This window comes from Vicugna pacos, unplaced genomic scaffold (assembly GCF_048564905.1).
Source record: "Vicugna pacos unplaced genomic scaffold, VicPac4 scaffold_14, whole genome shotgun sequence".
Classification (NCBI taxonomy): Eukaryota; Metazoa; Chordata; class Mammalia; order Artiodactyla; family Camelidae; genus Vicugna; species Vicugna pacos.
The window spans coordinates 2876950-2892523 of NW_027328735.1; the positions used below are offsets into that span (position 1 = coordinate 2876950).

General features: G+C 45.4%; 1 long non-coding RNA gene across 1 annotated transcript in view; it reads right to left on the minus strand.

Annotated features, from left to right (window-relative positions):
• Positions 1-2680, minus strand: part of LOC140692606 (uncharacterized) — a 121071-nt gene extending 118391 nt beyond the window's left edge. Inside the window, exon 1 of the long non-coding RNA XR_012068167.1 lies at positions 2467-2680. This is a non-coding gene — a long non-coding RNA (uncharacterized lncRNA). The remainder of the gene's footprint in view (positions 1-2466) is intronic.
• Between the last annotated feature and the right edge of the window lie 12894 nt (positions 2681-15574).

Below are 15574 nucleotides of genomic sequence, written 5' to 3' on the forward strand. Positions count from 1 at the left end.
AAGAGGAAGGATTTCCTTCAGTTTATCGCTCAAAAGCGGATGCTATATTGTGGATGGCACCGGCACGGTTCGGCAGCGAGGACACCAAGTTCGGGCTGCGGGATCATTCCAGCAGGCCCTGATGTGTGACATCCATAGATATGCTTCCACTGGTGTTTCTGTAGACAGAGAAGCTCTTGGAAGAACTGGTTTCAGTGGGACATTCCCGTGGCACTACAAAGCACAAGCGCACTCACACTCTGCACTTCTGGAAACACTCCAAAATAACATAGAGTAGAATGCAGAGCTGAGAACCTTTAGAAGCTCCATTTCCACCAGAGGAAGTGTCCTGTGCTCTTTCAGATTTGTGAGATAAGCGTAATCAAAGTGAGTTTATCCTAATCGAAATAGTATGGGGGGTTCATCACAACAAAGGCAACACCAGCAATTGGAGATAGACCAGACAACACACAGGAACAGGACATGGCATCAATGTCTAGGAAAATTTGTCCTCACAGAAATCCCATGCAGTTGTGTAGAGCCAAGAGTCTAAAGTTTTCACTTAACCAAGCCATAGAAGTCTAAATTAGATACCTGAAATTACCTGACCAGTAGAGATGAAGAAATACAGTAAAAGGAAAAGGAAGTACCATTTTCAGTTCCAAAGAGATTGAAGGCCCTAAAGATACGCTTTCAGACAATTAGACAGCAAAACGCTCTCCAGAGCAAGTATTGAAAATGGAGTTGAGGGAATCACTGAAGAACAAGTGTGTCTCAGAATCACAAAAGGCAGAATACCAGAAAAGGGGAAGAGAAAGCCTAAAGACGAGCCAAATAATATCAGAAAACTCAGTGGATGAGAAAATATCAGGGCTAACATTCCGTCCTAAGCAGACTAGATATTGCAGAGGGATGCGTGAATGACTTTGAAGACAGGGGAACAGAAATCCCTTGGTCAGAAGCACACATAGGAAAGCAAGTGCAAACCAATGAAAACATCGCTGTTGAATCCTGGTTGAAGACAAGGCATGAAAGACTAAAATTCGAAAGAGTCCCAGATGGAAAAGCAAGAGATAAAGAAACAAACAATGTTTGAAAAGTTATGTGTAGAAAAATCAGACTGAAACTTGCTGAAAGCCAAGATAGAATCATCTAGGCGAATTCAGGAAGTACACAGCGTCCAAAAGAGGTGGAATCCCAATAGACTTAGCAGCAGCTGTATGATCCAAATCAACAAAGTTCATGAGCATCCCAGTGATTTAAAATGCGCCTGGAGGAAAGCAACATAGTCACAAGAGAACCTCCAGATGGGTTTCAGCTGCTATCTCAGCAGCAATATTGCAGGACAGGGAGGAGTGCCAGGACATAGACCATAGCTTGAATGGCAAAATGCTGCCATCTAGGGTAGCCTATGCCACATGACCACCATTTCTAATAACAGCAGAGCTAGAGAATGCCACAGACCTGCAAATCTTAAAAGAATTCAGCAGTTCGAAACTTATCCTAAAAGAAAGGTTGAGAATTCTCCCCTGAAGGGATAAGCAGCAAGATGAAATGGAAAGAAGAAAACCCTTATTGGAAATGCAAGAAGAGCATGAGTGGAAAAGAAGAAACAAGAAGAAAGCAAGGAGGACATCAAAACCCTAAAGATGGGAGAGGGAAGCAGGAAATCATAGGGGATTGGAAGCACTATCTTAAGGGAGTCAGCTTACATGACTCTCTGTTGGAAGCAACCGGAGAGATGCATGGCCTGACGTGTTTGCAAAACAAACGAGAAGCAGACCAAGAAAGAATCAAACAAACAAACAACACAAAAAGGGTAGGGTAACATGAATATTCAAAACAAATTACTCAAGGTGATGTCAAGGATCATTCAGTACGCATCGACCCAGTATCGCGGCTTGAATATACTCAGCACACCTGTATTCGGAAATCAGAGGCGTGCATTTATATTCGTAAATATTGATTCATATGAGGATATCGTGACCTAACCCAAATGCCGATTTGGTATCCAATGGATTCCTAGTTCGTGATATAGACTTTCAAGTCTTCCAACAGAATGAATGAATGCCATATTCTACACTACGTCGAGAAGAAATGGCACAAGCCTATAACAAGGAAAAGTAGCTCCGCAAAAGTGTACTAAGATCAAAAGAGACAGGCAGTAAAGTGCACATTGGGGATTGTATCAGTCCTAGGAATTTCAGCCCCCTTGAAACAAATGGATAGATGTCCCGTGAATGCGGGTGTTTCAGCAGAAATCAACCGACGGCTATGTATTGCGGGTGTGCCCATATTACAGGAACAATAGTTTCCCTTAGTGGGTCTCTGTGTACTGTGAACTGTTAGAAAGTTTAAAGACGTGTGAAACATTCAACTGAAAATGGACACACTTCCCTCCGTTGCTACAGTGCATTCAGATCTGAACAAAAGGAAAGAGGGAAGAACAAAGGCCCATGGGACGCTAGTGGGTAGAAGCACTTTTACCTTAGGAACCTCTCGTCGGATGCAGCCCCTCCCCCAACACTGACAAGATGCAGCAGCCATTGGGGATGGCAGTTAGCCGTTGGATTCCAGGTGGAATGTTGGTGTGTACCGCGAGGCTTGTTGTGGCTGGTGGATCCTAGGTAACCGGGCAGAGTTCTGTGGGTGGATCAGTGCGATGGAGGGGCTGCCGCCCTCTGTGGAGCTTGGCTTAGGTCTTTGGTCCGGGAAGCTGTGTCAGTTCGAGATACTGCTGCTGCCCAAAGACCTGAGTTCACGGGTCAGTTTCCAGAACCTGAAAGGGCAGACAGTGGAAGATCTGCCTGTCTTCAGCTTACTGGAGAGGCTCCGAGATCCTTTCAGACTTGCCCAGTCCTGTTGAAGTCGACTTTATGGGAGACACGAAGAGAAGCTGGCCGAAAATATGGCTGCACGGATTGAGGAGAGATGCGAACACATTGATGAGAGATGTTCTGCTACAATAGAGAATACTGGCCTGGAGACAGCTGTAGAGGATAGCAGGTTCGAAAGGCATTCATGAGACATATTGAACCTCGCTGATACTAGCAGAAACATACGGAGGGCCACCGTGGACTGGATGAAGTTCCTCAATTCTCTGCTCCAAGAACGGGTCCAAGATCCCTGACGTCTAAAGAGAAGAGATGGCAGAGATGATAAAAACGCTCATGTTCTTGAAAGAGGTCAGATAATCCACACGACCCAAGGGGCAATTCCAAGCCATTCAGATCAAAGTGCACCAAGCCCAGGTAAGCCTTTTCCCAGGTTTGGGCCTAGCTATCAAGCACTTGCTCTTCCCTCCCCTCCACTCAGGCATCCATTTTGAGGGATCAGTACCTGAGCTGCAATGAAGCCAGTAAGAGAAGAGCAAGCCCCTCCTAGAATCAGAGTTCCTCTAGCTCCATCCTCTGTGAACAACAGGGAACCCCATAAAGGTCAAATACTCCCGTATGAAATAGATAGGAATTGAATATTTAGCTCCCACAAAGAAACGATGGCCTTCCGCTAGATTCAGCAAATGCTGGGTTTATGTCTTCTCTGGGGTGAAGGGAGTGTGGTAAGTGAGGGGAATCTTTGACTGAACTTGAATCTGTATTAGGCCTCCGTTTTTCAAGACAGTCTAGGTACATATTAGAAGTCAGATAGTGAACGGAACTGTAAAAGTCGCCAATGACATGAAAGACACAGCTTATGTGGACCGTCTTTCAATTGAGTCAAGCCCCCGGGGGCAATCGATCATGGGGGTGCAGACTTGGTTGCATTCAAGTGCTTTACCCAACATGATCGGGTGATTAAGCGTTCTCATCACTGATAGAAAAACACCTGGTTCTCAGTAGCCTAGCATAGCTGCAGCAGGTTTCTCATAGCTATAATGCCTCTAGGTTCTTTGGATTCAAAGCTAAATGTATATATTTAGTTCGTTTCCTCTTGTATTTTCCTTGAGAGGGATGTTACACCTTGAAATGCCAACATTGACCAGTAGGTGTCATCGGGAGTAAAGGGCACCACATGCACAAGGGAATCCAAGCTTCGGGGTTATTTCATGTTTCCATTAGTTATTTCATGGTTCCTGTTGGTTTCGGAGGCTTCAACAGTAAAGAGTTGACATGACCCCTTTAACAGTTCGGACTGCTAGTTTGCATTCTATCTGTCTATGTTTTCCTTAGAGCTGACAAAATGTTACCGAAATTGACAAGTCTGGCTTCTAGGTCGATTTAGTATGTTTCAGAAACTAACTTCATTTTCGTATAACTCCCAAAACATTTATATAAATTCTATTAAATTTTTAAAGACTGCAAATGAGATATCAACACAATGTCAAAACTGGAGTCTTCGGACAATCCCTCCCACCACTGCTGTATAGAAACAGAGAGATAAAAATAAATCACATTTCTGTGAAATGTATCTGGAAAGTGTTGATTCATCGATGCCCAGTTGACAGAGAAGCAGTGCAACCTGCGCTCACTCGCTCCCATGAACAAAGCAATGGAAACATCGACTCACCCAGCCCTTGGCACAGGACACTAGCCGAAGAGAGGTCTGTTACTTCCAAAGACAGGATGAGGCCTCAGAACACCTGGAAGCAGGAGAAGGAAAAGCAGGGAATGGAAACCAGTGCATGGTCTGAGCCCTGTTGATGGAGCAGTAAAGGTGAAACTCTCTTTAACTTGGACGCACACTCTCAAGCGGACAGGAGACATGGGACTGAAGGTGATGCGCTGAGTGGTAGAAGAGTGCACAGCAGATGCTTGGCTGACAGAACTCAAAGAATCCAGTGCAAAATATCCCCACAGTTGATTCTGAGACCGAGATCCGAGCTGCCAAATTTGAGGTAGCAGAGGCAGCGTTCAGGGAGGGATAGGGCTACGGATGATGGCACACGCTGAGTCTCAGGGATCTGGAGTGCGTTGTGGGATGTGGTGGGTCCTATCAAGAGAGCAAACCGACCTGTGACCCCAATGAGCAAGCAACCACCCTGGCGCACGCAGTTCAAATTATCGATCTGTCCCATGGCCACACCCAGTGCATCTGCAGGACCAGAGACCAATTTGGCATTTTGCCAATAGAGCATGTGTGGGGCTGAATCAGAGATATTGTGCATCGGGTCTGAGGGATCCAGGGGGCCTTGGGTTTGAATTCAGAATGAAAAGCCTTAGGATCTGCTACATTCAAAACCTGGGCTGTGATTATGGTTTGGTTTGAGGCACAGGATGTGCAACAGCTCTGTGGTTGCCTTCGTGCACCCGTGCCACAAGGATGAGAGGACAAGGAAGTGTGGTCCAAGACCACAGCATGAGAAGAGGAAGGATTTCCTTCAGTTTATCGCTCAAAAGCGGATGCTACATTTTGGATGGCACCGGCACGGTTCGGCAGCGAGGACACCAAGTTCGGGCTGCGGGATCATTCCAGCAGGCCCTGATGCGTGACATCCATAGATATGCTTCCACTGGTGTTTCTGTAGACAGAGAAGCTCTTGGAAGAACTGGTTTCAGTGGGACATTCCCGTGGCACTACAAAGCACAAGCTCACTCACACTCTGATCTTCTGGAAACACTCCAAAATAACATAGAGTAGAATGCAGAGCTTAGAACATTTAGAAGCTCCATTTCCACCAGAGGAAGTGTCCTGTGCTCTTTCAGATTTGTGAGATAAGCGTAATCAAAATGAGGTTATCCTTATCAAAATAGTATGGGGTGTTCATCACAACAAAGGCAACACCAGCAATTGGAGATAGACCAGACAACACACACAGGAACAGGACATGGCATCAATGTCTAGGAAAGTTTGTCCTCACAGAAATCCCATGCAATTGTGTAGAGCCAAGAGTCTAAAGTTTTCACTTAACCAAGCCCTAGAAGTCTACATTAGATACCTGAAATTACCTGACCAGTAGAGATGAAGAAATACAGTAAAAGGAAAAGGAAGTACCATTTTCAGATCCAAAGAGATTGAAGGCCCTAAAGATAAGCTTTCAGACAATTAGACTGCAAAACGCTCTCCAGAGCAAGTATTGAAAATGGAGGTGAGGGAAACACTGAAGAACAACAGTGTCTCAGAATCACAAAAGGCAGAATACCAGAAAAGGGGAAGAGAAAGCCTAAAGACGAGCCAAATAATATCAGAAAACTCAGTGGATGAGAAAATATCAGGGCTAACATTCCGTCCTAAGCAGACGAGATATTGCAGAGGGACGCGTGAATGAATTTGAAGACAGGGGAACAGAAATCCCTCGGTCAGAAGCACACATAGGAAAGCAAGTGCAAACCATTGAAAACATTGCTGTTGAATCCTGGTTGAAGACAAGGCATGAAAGACTAAAATTCGAAAGAGTCCCAGATGGAAAAGCAAGAGATAAAGAAACAAACAATGTTTGAAAAGTTATGTGTAGAAAAATCAGACTGAAACTTGCTGAAAGCCAAGATAGAATCATCTAGGCGAATTCAGGAAGTACACAGCGTCCAAAAGAGGTGGAATCCCAATAGACTTAGCAGCAGCTGTATGATCCAAATCAACAAAGTTCATGAGCATCCCAGTGATTTAAAATGCGCCTGGAGGAAAGCAACATAGTCACAAGAGAACCTCCAGAGGGGTTTCAGCTGCTATCTCAGCAGCAATATTGCAGGACAGGGAGGAGTGCCAGGACATAGACCATAGCTTGAATGGCAAAATGCTGCCATCTAGGGTAGCCTATGCCACATGACCACCATTTCTAATAACAGCAGAGCTAGAGAATGCCACAGACCTGTAAATCTTAAAAGAATTCAGCAGTTCGAAACGTACACTAAAAGAAAGGTTGAGAATTCTCCCCTGAAGGGATAAGCAGCAAGATGAAATGGAAAGAAGAAAACACTTACTGGAAATGCAAGAAGAGAATGAGTGGAAAAGAAGAAACAAGAAGAAAGCAAGGAGGACATCAAAACCCTAAAGACGGGAGAGGGAAGCAGGAAATCATAGGGGATTGGAAGCACTATCTTAAGGGAGTCAGCTTATATGACTCTCTGTTGGAAGCAAACGGAGAGATGCATGGCCTGACGTGTTTGCAAAACAAACGAGAAGCAGACCAAGAAAGAATCAAACAAACAAACAACACAAAAAGGGTAGGGTAACATGAATATTCAAAAGAAATTACTCAAGGTGATGTCAAGGATCATTCAGTACGCATCGACCAAGTATCGCGGCTTGAATGTACTCAGCACACCTGTATTTGGAAATCAGAGGCGTGCATTTATATTCGTAAATATTGATTCATATGAGGATATCGTGACCTAACCCAAATGCCGATTTGGTATCCAATGGATTCCTAGTTCGTGATATAGACTTTCAAGTCTTCCAACAGAATGAATGAATGCCATATTCTACACTACGTCGAGAAGAAATGGCACAAGCCTATAACAAGGAAAAGTAGCTCCGCAAAAGTGTACTAAGATCAAAAGAGACAGGCAGTAAAGTGCACATTGGGGATTGTATCAGTCCTAGGAATTTCAGCCCCCTTGAAACAAATGGATAGATGTCCCGTGAATGCGGGTGTTTCAGCAGAAATCAACCGACGGCTATGTATTGCGGGTGTGCCCATATTACAGGAACAATAGTTTCCCTTAGTGGGTCTCTGTGTACTGTGAACTGTTAGAAAGTTTAAAGACGTGTGAAACATTCAACTGAAAATGGACACACTTCCCTCCGTTGCTACAGTGCATACAGATCTGAACAAAAGGAAAGAGGGAAGAACAAAGGCCCATGGGACGCTAGTGGGTAGAAGCACTTTTACCTTAGGAACCTCTCGTCGGATGCAGCCCCTCCCCCAACACTGACAAGATGCAGCAGCCATTGGGGATGGCAGTTAGCCGTTGGATTCCAGGTGGAATGTTGGTGTGTACCGCGAGGCTTGTTGTGGCTGGTGGATCCTAGGTAACCGGGCAGAGTTCTGTGGGTGGATCAGTGCGATGGAGGGGCTGCCGCCCTCTGTGGAGCTTGGCTTAGGTCTTTGGTCCGGGAAGCTGTGTCAGTTCGAGATACTGCTGCTGCCCAAAGACCTGAGTTCACGGGTCAGTTTCCAGAACCTGAAAGGGCAGACAGTGGAAGATCTGCCTGTCTTCAGCTTACTGGAGAGGCTCCGAGATCCTTTCAGACTTGCCCAGTCCTGTTGAAGTCGACTTTATGGGAGACACGAAGAGAAGCTGGCCGAAAATATGGCTGCACGGATTGAGGAGAGATGCGAACACATTGATGAGAGATGTTCTGCTACAATAGAGAATACTGGCCTGGAGACAGCTGTAGAGGATAGCAGGTTCGAAAGGCATTCATGAGACATATTGAACCTCGCTGATACTAGCAGAAACATACGGAGGGCCACCGTGGACTGGATGAAGTTCCTCAATTCTCTGCTCCAAGAACGGGTCCAAGATCCCTGACGTCTAAAGAGAAGAGATGGCAGAGATGATAAAAACGCTCATGTTCTTGAAAGAGGTCAGATAATCCACACGACCCAAGGGGCAATTCCAAGCCATTCAGATCAAAGTGCACCAAGCCCAGGTAAGCCTTTTCCCAGCTTTGGGCCTAGCTATCAAGCACTTGCTCTTCCCTCCCCTCCACTCAGGCATCCATTTTGAGGGATCAGTACCTGAGCTGCAATGAAGCCAGTAAGAGAAGAGCAAGCCCCTCCTAGAATCAGAGTTCCTCTAGCTCCATCCTCTGTGAACAACAGGGAACCCCATAAAGGTCAAATACTCCCGTATGAAATAGATAGGAATTGAATATTTAGCTCCCACAAAGAAACGATGGCCTTCCGCTAGATTCAGCAAATGCTGGGTTTATGTCTTCTCTGGGGTGAAGGGAGTGTGGTAAGTGAGGGGAATCTTTGACTGAACTTGAATCTGTATTAGGCCTCCGTTTTTCAAGACAGTCTAGGTACATATTAGAAGTCAGATAGTGAACGGAACTGTAAAAGTCGCCAATGACATGAAAGACACAGCTTATGTGGACCGTCTTTCAATTGAGTCAAGCCCCCGGGGGCAATCGATCATGGGGGTGCAGACTTGGTTGCATTCAAGTGCTTTAGCCAACATGATCGGGTGATTAAGCGTTCTCATCACTGATAGAAAAACACCTGGTTCTCAGTAGCCTAGCATAGCTGCAGCAGGTTTCTCATAGCTATAATGCCTCTAGGTTCTTTGGATTCAAAGCTAAATGTATATATTTAGTTCGTTTCCTCTTGTATTTTCCTTGAGAGGGATGTTACACCTTGAAATGCCAACATTGACCAGTAGGTGTCATCGGGAGTAAAGGGCACCACATGCACAAGGGAATCCAAGCTTGGGGGTTATTTCATGTTTCCATTAGTTATTTCATGGTTCCTGTTGGTTTCGGAGGCTTCAACAGTAAAGAGTTGACATGACCCCTTTAACAGTTCGGACTGCTAGTTTGCATTCTATCTGTCTATGTTTTCCTTAGAGCTGACAAAATGTTACCGAAATTGACAAGTCTGGCTTCTAGGTCGATTTAGTATGTTTCAGAAACTAACTTCATTTTCGTATAACTCCCAAAACATTTATATAAATTCTATTAAATTTTTAAAGACTGCAAATGAGATATCAACACAATGTCAAAACTGGAGTCTTCGGACAATCCCTCCCACCACTGCTGTATAGAAACAGAGAGATAAAAATAAATCACATTTCTGTGAAATGTATCTGGAAAGTGTTGATTCATCGATGCCCAGTTGACAGAGAAGCAGTGCAACCTGCGCTCACTCGCTCCCATGAACAAAGCAATGGAAACATCGACTCACCCAGCCCTTGGCACAGGACACTAGCCGAAGAGAGGTCTGTTACTTCCAAAGACAGGATGAGGCCTCAGAACACCTGGAAGCAGGAGAAGGAAAAGCAGGGAATGGAAACCAGTGCATGGTCTGAGCCCTGTTGATGGAGCAGTAAAGGTGAAACTCTCTTTAACTTGGACGCACACTCTCAAGCGGACAGGAGACATGGGACTGAAGGTGATGCGCTGAGTGGTAGAAGAGTGCACAGCAGATGCTTGGCTGACAGAACTCAAAGAATCCAGTGCAAAATATCCCCACAGTTGATTCTGAGACCGAGATCCGAGCTGCCAAATTTGAGGTAGCAGAGGCAGCGTTCAGGGAGGGATAGGGCTACGGATGATGGCACACGCTGAGTCTCAGGGATCTGGAGTGCGTTGTGGGATGTGGTGGGTCCTATCAAGAGAGCAAACCGACCTGTGACCCCAATGAGCAAGCAACCACCCTGGCGCACGCAGTTCAAATTATCGATCTGTCCCATGGCCACACCCAGTGCATCTGCAGGACCAGAGACCAATTTGGCATTTTGCCAATAGAGCATGTGTGGGGCTGAATCAGAGATATTGTGCATCGGGTCTGAGGGATCCAGGGGGCCTTGGGTTTGAATTCAGAATGAAAAGCCTTAGGATCTGCTACATTCAAAACCTGGGCTGTGATTATGGTTTGGTTTGAGGCACAGGATGTGCAACAGCTCTGTGGTTGCCTTCGTGCACCCGTGCCACAAGGATGAGAGGACAAGGAAGTGTGGTCCAAGACCACAGCATGAGAAGAGGAAGGATTTCCTTCAGTTTATCGCTCAAAAGCGGATGCTACATTTTGGATGGCACCGGCACGGTTCGGCAGCGAGGACACCAAGTTCGGGCTGCGGGATCATTCCAGCAGGCCCTGATGCGTGACATCCATAGATATGCTTCCACTGGTGTTTCTGTAGACAGAGAAGCTCTTGGAAGAACTGGTTTCATTGGGACATTCCCGTGGCACTACAAAGCACAAGCGCACTCACACTCTGATCTTCTGGAAACACTCCAAAATAACATAGAGTAGAATGCAGAGCTGAGAACCTTTAGAAGCTCCATTTCCACCAGAGGAAGTGTCCTGTGCTCTTTCAGATTTGTGAGATAAGCGTAATCAAAATGAGGTTATCCTTATCAAAATAGTATGGGGTGTTCATCACAACAAAGGCAACACCAGCAATTGGAGATAGACCAGACAACACACACAGGAACAGGACATGGCATCAATGTCTAGGAAAGTTTGTCCTCACAGAAAACCCATGCAATTGTGTAGAGCCAAGAGTCTAAAGTTTTCACTTAACCAAGCCCTAGAAGTCTACATTAGATACCTGAAATTACCTGACCAGTAGAGATGAAGAAATACAGTAAAAGGAAAAGGAAGTACCATTTTCAGTTCCAAAGAGATTGAAGGCCCTAAAGATAAGCTTTCAGACAATTAGACTGCAAAACGCTCTCCAGAGCAAGTATTGAAAATGGAGGTGAGGGAAACACTGAAGAACAACAGTGTCTCAGAATCACAAAAGGCAGAATACCAGAAAAGGGGAAGAGAAAGCCTAAAGACGAGCCAAATAATATCAGAAAACTCAGTGGATGAGAAAATATCAGGGCTAACATTCCGTCCTAAGCAGACGAGATTTTGCAGAGGGACGCGTGAATGAATTTGAAGACAGGGGAACAGAAATCCCTCGGTCAGAAGCACACATAGGAAAGCAAGTGCAAACCAAAGAAAATATTGCTGTTGAATCCTGGTTGAAGACAAGGCATGAAAGACTAAAATTCGAAAGAGTCCCAGATGGAAAAGCAAGAGATAAAGAAACAAACAATGTTTGAAATGTGATGTGTAGAAAAATCAGACTGAAACTTGCTGAAAGCCAAGATAGAATCATCTAGGCGAATTCAGGTAGTACACAGCGTCCAAAAGAGGTGGAATCCCAATAGACTTAGCAGCAGCTGTATGATCCAAATCAACAAAGTTCATGAGCATCCCAGTGATTTAAAATGCGCCTGGAGGAAAGCAACATAGTCACAAGAGAACCTCCAGAGGGGTTTCAGCTGCTATCTCAGCAGCAATATTGCAGGACAGGGAGGAGTGCCAGGACATAGACCATAGCTTGAATGGCAAAATGCTGCCATCTAGGGTAGCCTATGCCACATGACCACCATTTCTAATAACAGCAGAGCTAGAGAATGCCACAGACCTGCAAATCTTAAAAGAATTCAGCAGTTCGAAACTTATCCTAAAAGAAAGGTTGAGAATTCTCCCCTGAAGGGATAAGCAGCAAGATGAAATGGAAAGAAGAAAACCCTTATTGGAAATGCAAGAAGAGCATGAGTGGAAAAGAAGAAACAAGAAGAAAGCAAGGAGGACATCAAAACCCTAAAGATGGGAGAGGGAAGCAGGAAATCATAGGGGATTGGAAGCACTATCTTAAGGGAGTCAGCTTATATGACTCTCTGTTGGAAGCAAACGGAGAGATGCATGGCCTGACGTGTTTGCAAAACAAACGAGAAGCAGACCAAGAAAGAATCAAACAAACAAACAACACAAAAAGGGTAGGGTAACATGAATATTCAAAAGAAATTACTCAAGGTGATGTCAAGGATCATTCAGTACGCATCGACCCAGTATCGCGGCTTGAATGTACTCAGCACACCTGTATTTGGAAATCAGAGGCGTGCATATATATTCGTAAATATTGATTCATATGAGCATATCGTGACCTAACCCAAATGCCGATTTGGAATCCAATGGATTCCTAGTCCGTGATATAGACTTGCAAGTCTTCCAACAGGATGAATGAATGCCATATTCTACACTACGTCGAGAAGAAATGGCACAAGCCTATAACAAGGAAAATAGCTCCGCAAAAGTGTACTAAGATCAAAAGAGACAGGCAGTAAAGTGCACATTGGGGATTGTATCAGTCCTAGGAATTTCAGCCCCCTTGAAACAAATGGATAGATGTCCCGTGAATGCGGGTGTTTCAGCAGAAATCAACCGACGGCTATGTATTGCGGGTGTGCCCATATTACAGGAACAATAGTTTCCCTTAGTGGGTCTCTGTGTACTGTGAACTGTTAGAAAGTTTAAAGACGTGTGAAACATTCAACTGAAAATGGACACACTTCCCTCCGTTGCTACAGTGCATACAGATCTGAACAAAAGGAAAGAGGGAAGAACAAAGGCCCATGGGACGCTAGTGGGTAGAATCACATTTACCTTAGGAACCTCTCGTCGGATGCAGCCCCTCCCCCAACACTGACAAGATGCAGCAGCCATTGGGGATGGCAGTTAGCGGTTGGATTCCAGGTGGAATGTTGGTGTGTACCGCGAGGCTTGTTGTGGCTGGTGGATCCTAGGTAACCGGGCAGAGTTCTGTGGGTGGATCAGTGCGATGGAGGGGCTGCCACCCTCTGTGGAGCTTGGCTTAGGTCTTTGGTCCGGGAAGCTGTGTCAGTTCGAGATAATGCTGCTGCCCAAAGACCTGAGTTCACGGGTCAGTTTCCAGAACCTGAAAGGGCAGACAGTGGAAGATCTGCCTGTCTTCAGCTTACTGGAGAGGCTCCGAGGTCCTTTCAGACTTGCCCAGTCCTGTTGAAGTCGACTTTATAGGAGACACGAAGAGAAGCTGGCCGAAAATATGGCTGCACTTATTGAGGAGAGATGCGAACACATTGATGAGAGATGTTCTGCTACAATAGAGAATACTGGCCTGGAGACAGCTGTAGAGGATAGCAGGCTCGAAAGGCATTCATGAGACATATTGAACCTCGCTGATACTAGCAGAAACATACGGAGGGCCACCGTGGACTGGAGGAAGTTCCTCAATTCTCTGCTCCAAGAACGGGTCCAAGATCCCTGACGTCTAAAGAGAAGAGATGGCAGAGATGATAAAAAAGCTCCTGTTCTTGAAAGCGGTCAGATAATCCACACGACCCAAGGGGCAATTCCAAGACATTCAGATCAAAGTGCACCAAGCCCAGGTAAGCCTTTTCCCAGGTTTGGGCCTAGCTATCAAGCACTTGCTCTTCCCTCCCCTCCACTCAGGCATCCATTTTGAGGGATCAGTACCTGAGCTGCAATGAAGCCAGTAAGAGAAGAGCAAGCCCCTCCTAGAATCAGAGTTCCTCTAGCTCCATCCTCTGTGAACAACAGGGAACCCCATAAAGGTCAAATACTCCCGTATGAAATAGATAGGAATTGAATATTTAGCTCCCACAAAGAAACGATGGCCTTCCGCTAGATTCAGCAAATGCTGGGTTTATGTCTTCTCTGGGGTGAAGGGAGTGTGGTAAGTGAGGGGAATCTTTGACTGAACTTGAATCTGTATTAGGCCTCCGTTTTTCAAGACAGTCTAGGTACATATTAGAAGTCAGATAGTGAACGGAACTGTAAAAGTCGCCAATGACATGAAAGACACAGCTTATGTGGACCGTCTTTCAATTGAGTCAAGCCCCCGGGGGCAATCGATCATGGGGGTGCACACTTGGTTGCATTCAAGTGCTTTAGCCATCATGATCGGATGATTAAGCGTTCTCATCACTGATAGAAGAACACCTGGTTCTCAGTAGCCTAGCATAGCTGCAGCAGGTTTCTCATAGCTATAATGCCTCTAGGTTCTTTGGATTCAAAGCTAAATGTATATATTTAGTTCGTTTCCTCTTGTATTTTCCTTGAGAGGGATGTTACACCTTGAAATGCCAACATTGACCAGTAGGTGTCATCGGGAGTAAAGGGCACCACATGCACAAGGGAATCCAAGCTTGGGGGTTATTTCATGTTTCCATTAGTTATTTCATGGTTCCTGTTGGTTTCGGAGGCTTCAACAGTAAAGAGTTGACATGACCCCTTTAACAGTTCGGACTGCTAGTTTGCATTCTATCTGTCTATGTTTTCCTTAGAGCTGACAAAATGTTACCGAAATTGACAAGTCTGGCTTCTAGGTCGATTTAGTATGTTTCAGAAACTAACTTCATTTTCGTATAACTCCCAAAACATTTATATAAATTCTATTAAATTTTTAAAGACTGCAAATGAGATATCAACACAATGTCAAAACTGGAGTCTTCGGACAATCCCTCCCACCACTGCTGTATAGAAACAGAGAGATAAAAATAAATCACATTTCTGTGAAATGTATCTGGAAAGTGTTGATTCATCGATGCCCAGTTGACAGAGAAGCAGTGCAACCTGCGCTCACTCGCTCCCATGAACACAGCAATGGAAACATCCACTCACCCAGCCCTTGGCACAGGACACTTGCCGAAGAGAGGTCTGTTACTTCCAAAGACAGGATGAGGCCTCAGAACACCTGGAAGCAGGAGAAGGAAAAGCAGGGAATGGAAACCAGTGCATGGTCTGAGCCCTGTTGATGGAGCAGTAAAGGTGAAACTCTCTTTAACTTGGACGCACACTCTCAAGCGGACAGGAGACATGGGACTGAAGGTGATGCGCTGAGTGTTAGAAGAGTGCACAGCAGATGCTTGGCTGACAGAACTCAAAGAATCCAGTGCAAAATATCCCCACAGTTGATTCTGAGACCGAGATCCGAGCTGCCAAATTTGAGGTAGCAGAGGCAGCGTTCAGGGAGGGATAGGGCTACGGATGATGGCACACGCTGAGTCTCAGGGATCTGGAGTGCGTTGTGGGATGTGGTGGGTCCTATCAAGAGAGCAAACCGACCTGTGACCCCAATGAGCAAGCAACCACCCTGGCGCACGCAGTTCAAATTATCGATCTGTCCCATGGCCACACACAGTGCATCTG